Raw genomic sequence first — 14,607 nt, forward strand, 5'->3', positions numbered from 1 at the left:
CCTTTGTCTTTCGAGTTTCCCCTCAAAGCCCTCATTTTGAAACCATAGTGGAATTGGTCTTGTTTTGCAGTCAAGAAACATTAACTAACCCGTCTGTGGGGTCAGGGGAGAGCCGAACACTCTGCCTCTTCTCTTAGGTGCAGGAAGGAGGAAAGGCAGCAGATGGTTCCGTGAGCATCAAGGCTGATTTCTGCCTCTACATATATTCTCCTTATATGGACGTCACAAATTACATGCCATCACTGAGTTATCCATTTGAGTCTTTGACTCTGATGTAATCATCCATCACCTCTGGTGAAGAATTCGTGTGGTAAGAACTGAAGATCCTTGTCAAAGTGACCTGGGCCATTGCTGACCTACTGTGGTTGCTCCAGCCTCATTCCCTGGACTTCTGGGATGATATTCACACAGGCTTCTGTGCCTCTCTTTAAAAACCCTTGTATTTACTCGACATTAATCAACAGAGGTAATGGACTGTAGCCCTTTAAAGCTTTGTTCTGACACCATCTGACATATGAAGAAGCTAAAGTTCAGGTCTCTTGGGGATCTGGTCCAAGTATATCCTCTTCACCTTTGACCAGAGTGACAGCTACAGCCTAGGCAGAACTAGTAATTCACCATGACAGGAATGCATGCATGCTACTCTAGGACATGCATCATATGGCTCAAGGCAGAAAGACCGAGGTGACTACTTCACCTGAATCCCATGCTGTCCCATCTGGTTGCTAGGGGCCAGACCAAGAGCCTCATGCCTGCAAGGGCGGAAATGACATCATGCTAACGTTCTGATACTTTGGACTTGCCACAGAATTGGACATCTGTCATTGAGTCATCTGGGTCTTAAAAAGATGAGGTGCTGTTTCTTTGTTAGTTCTACATTTTCTGAGCTTTCAGAAAGGCCCTGTGCTGTTCTCCATTCAGTTTGCTGCTTCTCAATATTCTTCCTTTAGGTTTGCTTTCTTCTGCCTTTAGAAATCCTACTTCTCTCAGAAACATAGCAGAATTAAGAACAAGATGGGGAGAGGACTCTGTTGGAAACGTGCTTGTTGTCGGGTTTGAGGACCTGGGTTCAAATCCCCAGAATTCGTGTAAAAAGCCAGATGTTGTGGCTAACATCTGTAACCCTGGCAACGGCAAGAAGAGGAGACAAGGAAATCACTATAAGCTTGCTGCCCAAGCGATTCTCATCTACTTGGTGAAGTTCCAGGCTCGTGAGAGACACTGTCTCAAACAGAAGATAGGAAGGATCCGAAGAATGTAACCTGAGATTTTTCTCTGACCTCCACATGTACACACACACACCCCAATTTCAAAGTAAAGTTTGAATTAATATAGTAAAAAAACAAAAACAAACAAACTTTGAAATCTCAAATGCTACTCAGTGGAAAATACTCTCTTCACTCCCATAAAGAGGAGACACAGCTGCTCACACCTTACCCAAGTAGTGTTGGGGTAACCTCCCAGGCTGTGTTCCAAGGCATTGCTCACAACTATAAAGTGTTTCTTGTGTTGTGTGCAGCTGCTCTTTAAATGGATGAGAGCCAACAATTCAGCAAGGTTGTCTCCTGATCGGACACCTGGAGAGAGCATTTCTCCATTTATAACTCTTTCTGGGTTACAATCTTTCTCTCTCTCTCTCTCTCTCTCTCTCTCTCTCTCTCTCTCTCTCTCTCTCTCTCTCTCTTTTTTTTTTTTTTTTTTTTAGGTCTCTCAGGAAGGGTAAAGCCCAATGCTGGAAATCAGAACCTTTCCTCAAATGCTGCGGCTGCAGCTTCAGAAGATGCTGATGCGTGACCTGGCAAGCTGGGTGAGGGTCACTCACCTTCAGGGTACCTTCTGTCTGTCATACAGGAGTTGTGCTTTAAGTTGTCTAGTCTACTTGGGGAGGAATAAAGAATGAATTTCTGCTCATTCCTCACCATGGTTTCCTGACTTTCTTTCTTCCTTATTACTAACGAGGCTATATTCACAGGGTGGAGAAGAGGCCAGGGGAGGTGGGGTGGAGAAAAGTGCTGACTGTCCTAAGCTCTATCCCCGGTCCCCACTTTTTATCCCAAAGGCTGACATGGGGACATACATCTGTAATTCCAACAATTCTATGGCAAGATAGGAAACAGAGGCAGGAGAATCACTTGGGTGCCTCAGATCTCCAGTCTTTTAATTGACCTAGTGGAGCCTAAAACCCAAAAAGCCTGACTTCTCCACTTACACCCTTAACTACCACACCACCTTTCCTAAGTGGCCCAGTGAACAGATAACCATTGCTGGGGAGTTGTGGAGAGGGGCTATGCGATGCCACAGGATCACGTGTGAGGCCATGCCCTATCTGCGGGTGGCATGTCTCTTAGTGAGCAGATACAGCTTTGACCCAGCCCATTGGACGAGTCAGGAAAATCAGCTCACACCATCAGGCTCTCCTACCTCACATGCTCTTCTCTCATTAGTGCAGATCTAGCTGAGGGATGCCATTGGTGGAGAACATGGTGTGCCAATGAGAACAAGTTGCAGCATTCTACAGAACAGGGTGGAGCTTACCTTTGGCAAGAGCCGCTGGGTGTATTTGTTGCTATCATATCATAGATTCGACATTTGTGCCGAATCGATTGTGGAAGTTCCTGAAACTTATGTTGCAATGGTTTGGATTTTTCTATATCCTCTTCAGAAAACAGAAAGATGTTATGAAAAACTATCAGAGGGGCCGGACAGGTGTCTGGGAATGGCTTCCAGCCCTGAGTTGATCATTAGTTGACCCTTAACATACAATTCTCACAGACACAGAGCTCTTTTCATTGAGAGCCTGCTGCCTGCCTGGCTGTTTCAGTCTCCTTTGTGGAGCCTGGGGGACTGTGAAAGATGGCAGGAAAGCTTTAGGCTCCTCTGAGTGTGCTGGGAAGCAAGTGATGATTTCAGCCAATCTTTTTGGAAATAAATGGGCAAAAGAGGGTGATCTGCATGTGTAAGCAGTCTGCCTTTCATAATGATGTTCATGAATTCAGAAAAGTTTCCTCCAGAAAGAATATGAACTGTAGATAGACTCCCAGGCTAACTCACAACTGGAGAATAGCTAAAATTCAACTATAGCTATAATTACAACTATCAAAGAAAAGTATCCTGTTAAAATACCCCCCCCCCCCCCCGTGAAGCCGTTTACTTATTTGGAAAGCAAATGCTTTCCTAAAAGACCATTTTAATTAGAAACTGGCTTGGGAAATGAGGCTTTGGTTCAGATATCAATGGGACTTGTGAGCAACTTCTGCAGATTTGGGGGTTTGTAGTGCAATTTTGACTACGCCAGTATCTAGGGTAGTCCCTGAAACACTGTCAGGTGTTTTGTGAATTCTTATTGGATTTAGTTTTCACTTCCTTCATCCTGACATGGAAACATAACTGTTAAGGCTGTATTGCATCACCAGTGGAATAAAGGGGCAGAGGAGAATGAGTAGACACCGGCTGCCTGGGACAGGATTAATCATGCTGCTAATAGTGGGTGATAATCAAAAGGCCAGCCAGCTATTACCAAGTCCAGTATGGCCTTGATAGGGATAGGATGATATGGTTCCTGCCTCTGGAACAGGGCCAGCAGGCATGGGCCTCCATGAGTGTCCATGACTGCTGTGGGCATAAGACGTGTCTATATAATAATGTGCATATTTTATGTTCTTCCTTCAAGGAATGTCCTCCCTGTTAACATTAATGACTCCATGATGACCAAAGACAGCATGAGTCAGGGAGACAAAGGTGTGGCTAATGTCTCAGTAACATGGTAAATGCTGGGACCTTCAGGACAACCTTTAAGGTTGTGGAAAAGAACTCTAAAAACGTGAGTTCAAAAATATATAATCCTCAACTATGCAAAATATAAAGATGTAATATGAATTATCAGGGTCTTCACAGATTTAAAGGAATAGAGGCACCTATACTATAAGCAAGCTTGACAGATAGATACAAAGACAGGAAGATTCCTGACTGAGTTCAAGGTCAGACTGTGACAGAGCTAATTTAGGTCCAGGTGTAGTAGAAATGATAATTTCAGGACATGGCCCCACTCAGATAGCTTATTGTTTGTGCTTAACAGGGGCAGGCAGATCTCTGAATTCTTTTGCAGTATTAAAAGAAAATGTGTATTCTTGCTGTCTCCTAAGAATTAAGGGCTGGGGTCGTGGGATGCTGATTCAAAGTCTAATCAAAAGGGAACCTGGAGTATATGACTGGACTGATGTGTAAAATAAAAGATGGGGCTTACGATCTGCAAAAGATGAGTTAACCAGATTAAAAAAAAAATAGCAAGGGAGAACTGCTTGGGAGACATTGCTGTCTCAAACAAAGAATAGCAAGAGAAAGCTGTCTAGAAAGAGAGCTGTCTGGAGATCTCCAGAAAAAGCCGAACAGAGAAAGGGCAATCTGGAAAGCTGTCTCCAGCAGAGCACTGGCAGCCAGCTTGGAGCCACGATTTGACTTGGAGTCGATTGTTTTCGCCATTCCCAGACACCCCTTTTCTCAGAATCCCTCTTCAACCCTTGGCAAGAAATTCTTTGTATTTTCCTTTCCTTCTCACCCTACCCAAGACATCCAGGAGAAAGGCACAAGTTACGACTTTGTATCACATTCTCTTAGCAAACTACCAAGTGGCACTATCAGATTAGGACAGTTTAGTCTCAGTGAAGGTTCGGGGCAGCTAGTGAAAAGCAGAAACTAGGGGCTTTTGACTATGTAGCATGCATTACAAAGAGAATGCTTATGGATTTGGACTGGATACGTTGTAGAGGGTACATTTACATCTTCCCTACTGAAAGAAAGGATTAACTAGTGTGGAGTGGCAGGCAGGACACTGACAGAGAAGCAGAGATCAGTTCCATTTTAAACTCTCCTTCCCAGTCCCCACAGAACCTTGGCTGTGTCCTTTATCTTATTTGAAACTTGGTTCTTTTCCCAGTAATGTGTGGCTAAAAACTGCTCCTTGCCTGGGTGCTCCAGTGACCAATGACGATCTGATGCCCATGAAACAATTCAGAACAATGTAAGAGGACACGCATTTCCACAGGACTGGAATTACATCTTCATCCACAAAGGTTTGAGGCCAGAGGAGTCTGGGATGATCTCGATTCTAAATTCCTGGCGATCTGAGTCGTAGAACCTTTGAATGGCCATACAATGGTCTTCCTCGATAATAGTTTACTGGTGCCAGTGATGGGAGAAAGAGACCTAGTCCAAGGCCTACAGAGGCTTTGATTTGATGACTACACTGTGCCAAATTCCCACACCAAAGGACTGCTCGGTGGCCCATGGAACGCCCTAGTACCTGGGTGGTTTTTAATATTCAGCCTGTGAAATTAGGGCAGCCACATAATTTGTCATCTAAGCTAGAATGTATGTGTAAAATAGATGGTTTTAATAAGCACAGCTATACAATAGGCCACAGTGGACACATCCCAAGCAAACTGGGGCATCTGGCCCTCTTATTATCCATCAGATGTGTCACTTAGGTATGGGACAGGAGCTCCTGTGGGACTTGTCTCTGCTGCTTTGGAGATTAGCAAGATGCAGGTCACAGTAATGAGGATGAAGCTCGCTTTAACCCTTAAAGGAGAATACGACTGAAGACTTGTGGTTAAAGGTAAGTGGGGATTCCATGGCTTCACATCTCCTGAACGTTCGCAGTTTATAAACGTTTGACTGGGAGGAAGAGTAAGACTGGCTCAGGGCCTCTGCTTTCTGTGGGACTGAGAGCATCATGTGCTACAGCTTAGCAAATATCCATTACATCAAAGACAGTTAGTTCTGCCACCCAAGTATAAATAAGGGGCCCAAAACAGTCATCCTAGAGAACCCTACAGGCATCCAGGTGTCCAGGGAACCTCAGACCAGAGAAGAGAGAGAGAGAGAGAGAGAGAGAGAGAGAGAGAGAGATTTGTGAAATATGAAAAATGATCTATTTTTGTCTTTACATATATTTGATGTTTAATGCATCAGAGATTTTCATGGAATAAAATTCTTGAATTTCCTAAAGAGAACTATTAAAGCTAAAAATATCTGTATACCCAAGGTTGGAAACAAATAACAAATACATCAACTTTCTGTAGTTTGTAATTAAAAAAAAAAAAGAATTGTCCCAAATACAACAAAGGGAAGCTTTATAATGAACTTCTTTATATGTTTTAGAGTATATTTCTAAATTTGGTTGCTCATTTATTTCTCAAGTTGAATTGGTTTAGGAAAGTATTAATTAGCTTCATCAGATCACTAGCTTGCAAGTAGGGTGATGTGTTTGTCAATTGACAGTAAAAAGGCCAGTAATAGAAGTCAGTCTGGTAATTACAGATACACAATAATGATAAGTTATACACGGACTGTGGAGAATGAAGTCGATGAGCCTGGCTTGCATTCTGCAGCTGTTCAGTCACTTTTTTTTCACTTTCAAATATTAAAATTAGAGTATCTTTCTGAAAATGTTCTCGGTCTCATTGCTTGACCCTGTAAATGGTTGTGTATTTGTAATTCTGGAGATGTGGCGCTGCCGTGATTTATCGATCTGTTCTGAGAATCTACATAGTGGTTCCACAGTATTTTTACTCAATCCAAATTACATTAGGAAACAGTAGTTAGGGGGCTGTAATGATGCACAGGGCTGTAATGATGCACAGGGATGTAATGTTGCATGTAGATGTAATGTTGCACATGGATGTAATGTTGCATGTAGATGTAATGATGCACAGGGAAATTATCATGTGGTTAGAGCCCTACTGTATCCCTTTAGGCCATTACACTTTGCCTGAAGGAAGCAAGGATGCTTCCCCCAGATGACTCGTGTATTTTAAAAAGTCCAGGGAAGACTCTGACAAAATGGAGTTATCACTTCGTTCAAACACACTTTAATCAATTATTACTTTTTATGATCCAACCACCATCCTTATTTTATGGCTATGATTAGGCAACAAAGAAACCGGCACACCGCCGGCACTTTGTACAATGCCAAGTTATGCCAAAGTCCAACTACCCAAGCTGCCTGTTGCCAGGATACTCAGTTATATGGGACTTCTTTTTTTCCAGTAGAGCTGCTTTTATGAACAGGTGTTCAGCTAGTGGGACAAACAGCAGATGTAAAACTTTAGCCTAGTCATTAACATCTCCAAGAAACCTAAGAAGACAGATATACTAGAAGGTTCTGCTTGGACGGAACGCTGAGCCTAGGGTATTTCTCTAACCTTCAAACATGTTGCAGAAAGATACTAGATGGAGCCTCAGGAACTCTGAGCTCTGAACCTTGGGCTCTGTAATGTAATCTCCGTGTGACTTTGGACAGCTCCCACTTGGTGTGCACCTCCATACCTGCATCTGCCATTGCTGCCACCCTACCCGCCAGTTGTCTCACGTCCTTTTTGTAGGATTCAGTGAGATTATCTATGAACCCAAACAACAAACACTGTATAAATGCAAGGTAGAGATCCAGCTTTCCTGGTGGCTCAAGATAGGATGCTGAGGAACTGAGTGATGTCAAACTTTGCAAGCATTAAATGATTTAGTGTTTTTTAAACGCAAAACTAAAGAATGACATGATTTCTTGGAATACTTTTTTTTTTTTTGGTCTAGAAAACCTCTGCTCCATATGGAAATATGAAATGTTTCTAGAATCTATTAGAATGACTGGAACTCAGCTTCTTACTAAAACACTAGGGAAGCCCCCAGATGTTTGAAATATTAGACCAAAGCTTATTATACTATGTTTCTGTTTTTTCTAGTGGGTTCCACATTCCACACTGTTTTAAGGAAACATGGGAACCTAACATCTCCTAGTCTCCCAACTGCCAGAAACTAGTGTGTGAACATACAGTAGAAGATCATTACAGGACCATTTGTGGGAACTAGAGTCCGGAGAGATGACCATGCAAGCTGTCGACACAAGCTATGACTATGAAGTTACAAATCTATATTAAAAATAGAAGCAGCCGGGCGTGGTGGCGCACGCCTTTAATCCCAGCACTCGGGAGGCAGAGGCAGGCGGATTTCTGAGTTCAAGGCCAGCCTGGTCTACAGAGTGAGTTCCAGGACAACCAGGTAAACCCTACTTCAAAAAGCCAAAAGAAAAAGAAAAACAGGAAACATAAGATATAAGACCTAAGGAAGGGTTTTGTGTGCATAAGTCAATGGATGCCTATTTTTTATTATTATTTTATTTTGTGTGTATGGATATTTTATCTGCATGTCTCTCTGTGCACCCAAAAAGGTCCCAAGAACAAACTAGATCCCCTGAAACTGGAGTTACGGGCAGTTGTAAGCTCCTGTGTGTGTTCTGGGAATTGAACTCGAATTCTTCGGAAGAGCAGCCCGTGTTCTTAACTGTTGAGCCACCATTCCAGCCCCTAGTTAGTGGATGTCTTACATCTTAATAGAAGGCCAAATTAAACAAACAAATGAACAAAGACATAACAATTGAAAGATTGGTAGTCGGTCCGTTTTCCAGAACTTGCCTGTGTATCTTGCTGTACCTTTGCATTTATCCGGGTACTTCATGGCATACAATGTAGCGTGCTTTGTGCTGTGGCTCAAACCCATGAGCTTGAATCTTTTTCCTTGAAGGTCAGTGCGAGTAACTGGCCATTGGCTCTTGTGCCTTCTAGCAGCAAATGATTAAGTGAATTCTAGTCTTCTCTTAGCCAAGTTATATAGCATCAGGTCCTCTTGCGGCTTCTTACAGATCTGTCCCTGAGGCTGTCTGCTCATGCAGAAGCTCTTTAGAGTCTGAACTCTGACCCAGATTGAGCTCACAAATGAAAGAGAGCCTCAGGCTGGAGAGATGGCTCAGCAGTTAAGAGTATAGACTGCTCTGCCAGAGGTCCTGAATTCAATTCCCAGCAACCACATGGTGGCTCACAACCATCTGTAATGGGATCTGATGCCCTCTTCTGGTGTGTCTGAAGAGAGCAATGGTGTACTCATATACATAAAATAAATAAATAAATCTTTAAAAATAAATAAAGTAATTTTTTAAAAGGAAAGAAGGAAATAGAGCCTCTTGCCCCCTTCCCCCTCTGCATCACGATTCCCAGAATTCTCCACTACCCCTCAAAAGGACAAATTTTGAGAGGGCTGCTTAATGAACTGACAGGTACTTCCAGAATCACTTAGTTTTATATATATAGCAAGTTTCACTCCCAGGCACCAGTAGACTAGGAAGTTGGACAGTGTGGAGGGAACCTGGGCACTAAGGAGGGCTGCCTATGTAAATTTCCTTAGGGAGGAGCCACACTAGCAGGAAATGGAACTACATCAACAAAGACTACATCATGTAAGCAGATCTGTGATGCCCTTAAGAACTCCAGGAAATTTCCATCTAGATCCATCTAGATCCAATGGCCAGAATGGCTATCATCAGTTTCCTGCTTAGCGGTCTCTAAGATTAGAACTGACTCCAGGTCTATCCTGGAGTTTGTTACTTTGTTTCCATCTTATGAGAACAGACCGGTTCAACTGTAAACAAACTGGCAGGGTTTTCAGATTTGGTCACATTTTATGAAACCCACTGGAGTGAAGTATAAGAAACGTGGAGATGGGTAAGCCTAACTTCCCTATGTTGGATAGTGCTCTACTTGCCACTACCTAGTAATCAAACAGACTACCTCACCCTAGTGAGGAACAACCCCCTAGTAATAAACAAGGCCCCAATGTTTATTCTGAACACTTTTTCTTAGGGTGATGCCTCTAGCAGTTCACTTTCTCTAGGTGTAAGCGCAATGTTTCCTTCAGAGAACTCGCGTGCAATGGACATAAATGTGCCTCTGCACAGATGCAATTGAGGGGCGGGGAGGGGGGTGCGGGGTGGGTCCCCGAGGCTGCATGGCTGAATGCTAAGATCCCAGGGAAATTAGTTTGCCCTCTTGAACTTTCATGGGCTTTATTCAAAGATGATTAGATAAATTATTGCTCCAGCCAGGTATTTTCAACAGGGAAGGGAAGAGGCCATTATTTATAATCCCCTTGTAAGCCTTCGAGATGGCCCAGCCAGCACTCGCTGACAAGTCTATGTGGATTGAGTCCTCAGAACTCCTTATGACCGGAGAGAAGCAGCTTCAAGGTGTCTTCCGACCACAGGCTGTGGCCTATGCACCCCAGGCACACAATGAATACATTTAAAAAGAGAGAATACACTTTAAAACCCTAATTAAGACTTCCAGTCTTCGGATCTCAGTCCTGCCTTATTGTAGCTGAGGAGGTAGGTCCCTGTGCCTCTGTATTCTGCTCTGCCCTGTAGTGTGCACTGTCTTCTGCCAGGGCGAGTCTGTGCTGGTGTCTGTAGGAGACTGTTCGACGTCTCCATGAGGACAGATGCAGGAACTTTCTGGGCAACTGAAAGGAAGAGGCAAACCTACACCTGGTTGGTCATACCTCACTCATTCTGAATTTCACATATGCCTGGGACCAAAAGCTTTAAAGCCGCAAACCTATCTTGGTTCTAACTGAAATCAGGGCCTGTGAGTCTCCAGGAGACTGTGGCACCTCTACCGGGACACACATCTTCCATTGCACAGTGGGGCTCATCTGTAACCTTAGTAAGCCTGTTCCCCACCAGCATGTCTTAGGTAAGCAGGCAGGAAAGTGGTCCTTCCATGCCGATGGGGGTAGGCTGATCCTCTGTGCATCCCGCCAGACCACAAGCCACATTTCCACTACCCACTGCCCCACTCACTCAGCATTTTGAAGGTCTGAAGAATCCATCAGTGTCCAAATAACTTAATCCAGGTTACACAGCATAGCCACTAAGAGCAAAAATCTAAGAACCTTTGAAATAAGCCATTCTACACAAAATTTGGAAATAACGGTAAAGGAGATGTATTCAAAGAAAAGTCACCTAAAGAAGAAATTCTGTCACTTCTATACATGAGTTTTGCCAGCTGTGTGAACTCATTGCTTGTCTAAAACCTTTTTTTTTTCCATGAACTGTAAATGGCAGGAAGTAGTTCCAGCTGCAGAACAGCAGTGGTACCCAGTGTTGACCCCTACTGCCCTGAGGCTCCCAGCCTAGTCTTTTCTGAGAAGCTCTATTCTGAGGTTCAGCTTTACCTCTGTTCAGAAAAGGAAATTTAGCAAGACCCGTTCTTAGACTTAGACTGAAAACCTATAATCTTGATATTCTTTCTCTCAGTTGTTTGGAATTAATTTTGATGAATAGGAATTATATATATTTTTACCTGAAAGTGACTTTCCTAATTGCTAGCTTTAAATTAAAGTGATAATTATATTTAGACAGCATTTCAAAGCTGGCATAATGGCACAAGCCTATAATCTCAGGACTCAGGAGGCAGGGGCAGGAGGATCAGGAGTTCAAGGGCAGCCAGCCCCAGCTACATTTCAAATGTGAGGCCAGATGGGCAACTTACACAAGACCCTGACTCAGACAAACAATAAAAGAACAGCAGCAGCAAAAATAAAAAAATAAGGAAAGAAAGAAAGAAAGAAAGAGTTCAAAGAACTCCCAGATAGGTTATCTTGTTAGAACGTATTTAATAATCCAGGGTTCATTAAGCAATTACTGTCTATTAACATCATAACTTTAATTGGTATGCCAAAGAGTGGTAAACAAATCCCTGAGAGAATGAAACCTTGGAAATAACACAGATGGTCAAACTCTAAAACACAGGCAGCTAGCCAGGACAAGTTCAGTAGCCAGGGCAGGTTCAGTGAGGCCCTGTGGCCCCATCCCCACCCCCACACAAGCACCTGCATCCACACAGGTGGGAGGAGGAGGGGGAGGATAGTAGGAATGGCAGAAGTCAGAAAGACAAATGTCACTCACTCATGCTTTGGCCAAGGGCTGCCAGGAAACCTAATGTTTCCTGGGGACACCACTAGAGGATGGTGCAGGGGGACTGCTGTGAGTTTGAAGCCAATCTGGGTTTCAAAACACCAAGAGGAAGGGGAAATCAAAAATATCCATCACTCAGTTGGATCTCATCTGCCTCTCCGTAACCTCCACACCCCAAGTCTCTTCTCCAGGCCACCAATGAGGATGGGCTCACACATAACCTCTGCTGTCTCTCACCTCCCTTCCTCTTATACACCCTTGTAACTTGTATCTTCCTTTGTTCCCAGGCCCCAAATCTTGCTCAGAGAAACCCCACTTCCCTGGAACAAGACCCTTACAAACATGGTACTCAGCTTCAGTTTGGTGGTTAGGAAGTGCCTGCTGTGGTAACGGTGTAAACCCATCACCCTGCCTAACAAATCTGTTAGCTTCCTGACTAGTGGCTTTAAGCTCCTTAAAAACAGAACAAAAGAAAACAAAAACCACACATACACACACATACGCATGGCACAACTCTGATTTAGCGTCCATGGGCTTCCCCAGGGGTCTAGAAACTGGATTCAAAAGAGTGTTGGAGGATGAGTTCTGTTAATGGTTGTCCAATGCAAAAGCCAGCCTTGAAACCACATATATACCATCAACAAATATAGACTCAGCTTTCATATGTATGTGTGTGTATGTGTATATGTGTATGTATATATGTATATATGTATATATGTGTATATGTGTATATGCATATATGTGTATATGCTTATATGTGTATATGTATATATGTATACATGTATGTATATGTGTGTATATATGTATCTGTGTATATGCTTATATGTGTATATGTATATATGTATATGTGTATGTATATATGTATGTATATGTGTATATATGTATCTGTGTATATATGTATCTGTGTATATATGAATATGTGTGTATATGCCTATATGTATATATGTATACATGTATGTATATGTGTATAGTGTATATATGTATATGTGTACATATGTATATATTAATGCACACATATGACAATAATAAAGAAAAAGGCTATTAACTTGACAGTAAGGGAGGGGTATGGGAAGGTCTCAGGGGAACGTAGCTAGGCGGGGCAGGAGGGAGGAATGGGAGGAAAAATGTGATAAAATTCTATGTCAAGTAAAAACATTTAAAACACAAAAGAAAGAAGATCCTTTTTAAAAATGTGTGTTGGAGTTGAACATAAGCTTAGCACTCAGTGAGTCCTGGTGCATTCAGGTCAGCCTGGCCTACAACCCAAGCTACATATTGAAACATGGTCTCAAAAAAACCTTGTCGGTGTGGGGATGGTTGATGGGCCCATGAAAGGTCACACTCTGAAGCTTGCTTTGCTTATTTGAAACAGGATCTTGCTCTGAAGTTCTGCTAGCCTTAACCTCAGGGCAATTCTCCTGCCTCAGCCTAGTAGGTGCTGAGATGACAGGTATGAGTTATCACATAGCCTTCATCACAGACCTCTCGACCTAAACAGATGGACTAGGCTGTTGGTGTCAGCTTACCTCCTTACGGTGCTGTGTGCATTTTTGCAACACACTGTTTAGTCTTCTGTGAGCTGGCTTCCCTCTTCTCTCTCACCTCCCCAGCCTGTGGGTTTTTCCTCAGTACCTGCCCTGTGCTGTGACAAGTGGCAGGGAACGGCTGACATCTCTCTTCAAGGCTTTTTGATCTAAAATATGTGATACCCTGTTCCTTTTATTCAGTGACTCTTCCTCCACCTAAAAATTCACCTTGAATACCTGGACAGCATCAGAATTCAAAAATTACACAACTCTGCCTTCTGGAAATGCCAGAGGACAGCATCTGTCTCTTTACATGGACACTGTTTCCATTACTGTAAATAGATGGGAGAACAAGACATAGGAGCATGTAACACTGCAAGTTCAAAGTCCAGACACCTCTCCTCGATGCAGATATTGCACCCCAAACACGTACCAACACAAAAATACATATTTTAAACATTGTGTTTGATTTTTAGATAGCAAACAGAGCGACGGTTATTGGTATCTAAATGATGAAATGATAAATAACAGTTACCCGGGTGATGAAAATAGAAATAAACAATCAGTAAAACAACCATGAGCATCTCTCTGCTTCCCTGCTTCGAATCCACGATCTGGCACACATCTTTAGCAACAGCACTCTGACTCCTCGCCACAGCCGGGGACTGGGGGCGGGGGGGGGGGGGGAGCGGGGGAGCAGGCAAGGGGGTAAAAATTAATTTTTTTCTCCCTTTTACCTCCACCGTTGTCCAACAAAAAAGAAAAAAAAGAGCAAATGTTTTAACTCTAGTATTTTGGGCCCATCTCTAGACAAGTTCATTCTCAGCATTCAAGGCCGACCGTAGACAGCTACTTACGTGGAAGTCTGGGCGAGCTCTGGGCTGGGGAGCAGCGGATGCTGGTGCCTGTCGGCTTAAATAGCCTGCTGGCTGACGTGGCTGCTGATCGCACGTTTTATTTACGCCTGAGAGTGCACGCTCAAGCAGGGACCTGAAAAACCTGCAGCGTGGGCAGGCGGGAACCACTGAAAGTCGCCCGACCTTACGTCTGTCCTGGTTATTCAGGTTTGATGCTTAGGTGGTGACTTCTGAGAGCCTGCTGGAACTTTTCATTCAGCCCTGTCCCCTTAGCCACCAAGATCGCAGGCACGTTAGGTGCTGCTGAGAGACATGGAAGAGCATCAGGCCCCTGGCTCTTTCCCCAGCTTCCTTATTTGGACTCGTTAGACGTTGCCGCCTCTCAAGGCTTTGGTCTGCTAGGCTGAATTCACAGCTCTGCGGGCAA

The 14,607-nt window shown here is 43.5% G+C and overlaps 1 protein-coding gene across 1 annotated transcript in view; it reads right to left on the reverse strand.

Moving 5' to 3' along the window:
• Nucleotides 1-14,394, reverse strand: part of Hopx (HOP homeobox) — a 28,174-nt gene extending 13,780 nt beyond the window's left edge. The window contains exon 1 of the mRNA XM_021163081.3: nucleotides 14,181-14,394. The gene's annotated coding sequence lies outside the window, so the exon portion shown is untranslated. The remainder of the gene's footprint in view (nucleotides 1-14,180) is intronic.
• Nucleotides 14,395-14,607: the final 213 nt, after the last annotated feature.

This window comes from Mus caroli, unplaced genomic scaffold (assembly GCF_978045245.1).
Source record: "Mus caroli unplaced genomic scaffold, Mus_caroli_1 scaffold_4, whole genome shotgun sequence".
Lineage (NCBI taxonomy): Eukaryota > Metazoa > Chordata > Mammalia > Rodentia > Muridae > Mus > Mus caroli.